Source organism: Ranitomeya variabilis, unplaced genomic scaffold, assembly GCF_051348905.1.
Source record: "Ranitomeya variabilis isolate aRanVar5 unplaced genomic scaffold, aRanVar5.hap1 Scaffold_401, whole genome shotgun sequence".
Taxonomy (NCBI): Eukaryota; Metazoa; Chordata; class Amphibia; order Anura; family Dendrobatidae; genus Ranitomeya; species Ranitomeya variabilis.
The window spans coordinates 35,001-40,000 of NW_027508135.1; positions in this window are offsets into that span (position 1 = coordinate 35,001).

Here is a 5,000-nt window from a genome sequence, read left to right on the forward strand (position 1 = left end):
CCCACTCGCCCGCCTCCCCGCACGTCTGTCATCCCCCCACTATCGTAGGGGCTGGGAAAAGACTGGAAAACGCGGAGCTCGGCGGTGGCGTGGAAGCGCCACCCACCGCCGCCGCTCTCGCCGATGCCCACCGCGGAGGCCGCCCTTCGGACGCTGGGGTGCGGCGCGGGCCTCCGCGGACGAGCTGCGCATCTGGAAGTCAAAGGGCCGCCCTCGGAGAAGATCGTTGTGCTGCCCCGCGCGGGGAGCGATTCGGACGGCGGGCCCCCACGCCGAGGTGGGTGGGCGCCCCTCCGTTCGCCCGTGCGGGTCGTCGGACCGCTGCCGTACCACGGTTCGGGTCAAACTCCCCACAGCTCGGCCGCCTCCGTCCGTAGACGGGAGGGCGACCGCCGGCGTGCGCGCCCAAGGACGAGTGCCTGAAACCCGGGGGGGGGTAACAGAGGAAGGAGACCGCCCGCCGTAAACCGACGCGGGCTCCAAAGCCCGGGCCGAGCGAGCGGCACCACCTCCCCACCCGGGAGCGCTGAGCCAGATCGATCGGAAGAAAGGGCAGGGGCTCGGGTGGAACCCCTGCCTCCGTTCTTCCCCTCGGGGGAGACGGGGAAGAAACGTGCCCCTGGAGTCCTGGAAGCGAGTGTCCGGCGCGCTCCGGGCGCCCTCGAGACGGAAGCCGGGTCGCGGTGCGATTCTCTCATAGGTCTCCCCGTTGGCGCGGAAGCGGGAGACATCCGACACAGAGAAACGCCGAGCCCGCTCCGAGGGGACAAAGTCAGAAGGAGCGATCCGCCCTCCCAGAGCCCTCCTGCGGACGAGGACTCTGGATCTGCCCCCCTTCTGACGACCGTCGCCCTCAGAGGACAGGAACCCACGTGGGGAGGGTCCGTTCGGGCTCGGGCGACCCAGGAAACGCGTCTCGGACTCGGGACGGACAACCGGCAAAAGTCCCCCTGGAGCCGCGGAAGCCTGGTCTCGGCGCGAGTGCGAACTTCCATGCAAAAGGGGGGTACTCGCCAAACCGCCTACCCGAGTCGAGGAACCACGAAAACAACGGATTTTGGTCGGGGCCGAGAGGTACCTCTCTCTCCTATATCCTGCAGCTGGTGTGCAAAACTGGGTATTTGCATGGTGAGACACCGACCCCCACTTTAAGGAACAAAGTCAAAAAGTGTCCGACCTCCTGGAGCCGTGCGGCGGATCCGGCGGCCAGAAATTTCCTCATTCCGGTTCTATTTTTTTTTTTTCGAATTTGCGAAATTTGGAGGCCAGGCGGCGTAGCTGGGACCTGGACTAGCTCGAAACACCCTGAACCGGTGAGCGGAATCGATTTCCCAAAGTTCTACGGCTCCCGGAAGCCAAAAACAGCTCGCCGGAAAATTTCAAAGTCCCAAGGACTCTTTCTTGAAAATCAATCCGGGGGCCATGGAAGTGTCCTCGGTACAACCTCAGAGCTTTCCCCCGCCTGGAAGTCTGACAGCGGTCTGACGTTTTTCAAAGTTTTGAGCTCTCTGTTTGTTCTCAAAGTCACAAAATCGCTTTTTTTCAGTTTTCCACCCAGCAGACCCAAACTTCACCCCCACTTAGGTCACTGTCTAGGGGCGCTTACGACATATTGACGCCCCTTTAGGGTGGAAGTAGGGGAAATGGGTGATTTTTACACAAAATCGGAAATTTCTCAAAATTTTTCTAAGTGTCAAGGACTCTTCCAGAAAATCTCCCCCAGGCTCCTGGAAGCGTCCCCGGTACACCTCTGGCGGCTGCCCCCGCCTGGAAGTCCGACACACGCCTGAAATTTTCAAAGTATGAAAATACGCATTTTCATCCAAAAATTCAACTTTCCCCCCGTGCACCGCAAACTTCACCCCCACTTAGGTCACTGCCTTGGGGTGCCTTACAACATAATGACGCCCCCCTGGGGTGGAAGTAGGGGAAATGTGACATTTTTCACAAAATCGAGATTTTCTCAAAATTTTCTAAGTGTCAAGGACTCTTCCAGAAAATCTCCCCCAGGCTCCTGGAAGCGTCCCCGGTACACCTCTGGCGGCTGCCCCCGCCTGGAAGTCCGACACACGCCTGAAATTTTCAAAGTATGAAAATACGCATTTTCATCCAAAAATTCAACTTTCCCCCCGTGCACCGCAAACTTCACCCCCACTTAGGTCACTGCCTTGGGGTGCCTTACAACATATTGACGCCCCCCTGGGGTGGAAGTAGGGGAAATGTGACATTTTTCACAAAATCGAGATTTTCTCAAAATTTTTCTAAGTGTCAAGGACTCTTCCAGAAAATCTCCCCCAGGCTCCTGGAAGCGTCCCCGGTACACCTCTGGCGGCTGCCCCCGCCTGGAAGTCCGACACACGCCTGAAATTTTCAAAGTATGAAAATACGCATTTTCATCCAAAAATTCAACTTTCCCCCCGTGCACCGCAAACTTCACCCCCACTTAGGTCACTGCCTTGGGGTGCCTTTACAACATATTGACGCCCCCTGGGGTGGAAGTAGGGAAATGTGACATTTTTCACAAAATCGAGATTTTCTCAAAATTTTTTCTAAGTGTCAAGGACTCTTCCAGAAAATCTCCCCCAGGCTCCTGGAAGCGTCCCCGGTACACCTCTGGCGGCTGCCCCCGCCTGGAAGTCCGACACACGCCTGAAATTTTCAAAGTATGAAAATACGCATTTTCATCCAAAAATTCAACTTTCCCCCCGTGCACCGCAAACTTCACCCCCACTTAGGTCACTGCCTTGGGGTGCCTTACAACATATTGACGCCCCCCTGGGGTGGAAGTAGGGGAAATGTGACATTTTTCACAAAATCGAGATTTTCTCAAAATTTTTCTAAGTGTCAAGGACTCTTCCAGAAAATCTCCCCCAGGCTCCTGGAAGCGTCCCCGGTACACCTCTGGCGGCTGCCCCCGCCTGGAAGTCCGACACACGCCTGAAATTTTCAAAGTATGAAAATACGCATTTTCATCCAAAAATTCAACTTCCCCCCGTGCACCGCAAACTTCACCCCCACTTAGGTCACTGCCTTGGGGTGCCTTACAACATATTGACGCCCCCCTGGGGTGGAAGTAGGGGAAATGTGACATTTTTTTCACAAAATCGAGATTTTCTCAAAATATTTCTAAGTCCCAAGGACACTTTCAGAAAATCTTCCCAGGCTCCTGGAAGCGTCCCCGGTACGCCTCCGGCGGCTGCCCCCGCCTGGAAGTCTGACACACGCCTGAAATTTTCAAAGTATGAAAATACGCATTTTCATCCAAAAATTCGACTTTCCGCCCGTGCACCGCAAAATTCACCCTCATTTAGGTCACTGCCCTGGGGTGCTTTACAACATATTGACGCCCCCTGGGGTGGAAGTAGGGGAAATGTGACATTTTTCACAAAATCGGAAATTTCTCAAAATTTTTCTAAGTCCCAAGGACACTTTCAGAAAATCTTCCCCAGGCTCCTGGAAGCGTCCTCGGTACGCCTCCGGCGGCTGCCCCCGCCTGGAAGTCTGACACACGCCTGAAATTTTCAAAGTATGAAAATAATGCATTTTCATCCAAAATTCGACTTTCCGCCCGTGCCCCGCAAACTTTACCCACAGTTAGGTCACTGTCCTGGGGTACCTCACAACATATTGACGCCCCCCTGGGGTGGAAGTAGGGGAAATGTGACATTTTTTCACAAAATCGAGATTTTCTCAAAATATTTCTAAGTCCCAAGGACACTTTCAGAAAATCTTCCCCAGGCTCCTGGAAGCGTCCTCGGTACGCCTCCAGCGGCTGCCCCCGCCTGGAAGTCTGACACACGCCTGGAATTTTCAAAGTATGAAAATAATGCATTTTCATCCAAAATTCGACTTTCCGCCCGTGCCCCGCAAACTTTACCCACAGTTAGGTCACTGTCCTGGGGTACCTCACAACATATTGACGCCCCCCTGTGGGTGGAAGTAGGGGAAATGTGACATTTTTCACAAAATCGAGATTTTCTCAAAATATTTCTAAGTCCCAAGGACACTTTCATGAAATCTTCCCCAGGCTCCTGGAAGCGTCCCCGGTACGCCTCTGGCGGCTGCCCCCGCCTGGAAGTCCGACCACACGCCTGAAATTTTCAAAGTATGAAAATACGCATTTTCATCCAAAAATTCAACTTTCCCCCCGTGCACCGCAAACTTCACCCGCATTTAGGTCACTGCCCTGGGGTGCTTTACAACATATTGACGCCCCCCTGTGGTGGAAGTAGGGGAAATGTGACATTTTTTCACAAAATCGAGATTTTCTCAAAATATTTCTAAGTCCCAAGGACACTTTCAGAAAATCTTCCCCAGGCTCCTGGAAGCGTCCCCGGTACGCCTCTGGCGGCTGCCCCCGCCTGGAAGTCCGACACACGCCTGAAATTTTCAAAGTATGAAAATACGCATTTTCATCCAAAAATTCAACTTTCCCCCGTGCACCGCAAACTTTACCCGCATTTAGGTCACTGCCCTTGGGTGCTTTACAACATATTGACGCCCCCCCTGTGGTGGTAGTAGGGGAAATGTGACATTTTTCACAAAATCGAGATTTTCTAAAATTGCACTAAGTCCCAAGGACTCTTCCAGAAAATCTTCCCCGGGCTCCTGGAAGCGTCCCAGGTACACCTCCGGCGGCTGCCCCCGCCTGGAAGTCTGACACACGCCTGAAATTTTTAAAGTATGAAAATACGCATTTTCATCCAAAATTCAACTTTCCCCCCGTGCACCGCAAACTTCACCCGCATTAGGTCACTGCCTTGGGGTGCCTTACAACATATTGACGCCCCCCTGTGGTGGTAGTAGGGGAAATGTGACATTTTTCACAAAATCGAGATTTTCTAAAAAATTGCACTAAGTCCCAAGCACTCTTCCAGAAAATCTCCCCCAGGCTCCTGGAAGCGTCCCCGGTACACCTCCGGCGGCTGCACCCGCCTGGAAGTCTGACACACGCCTGAAAATTTCAAAGTATGAAAATACGCATTTTCATCCAAAAATTC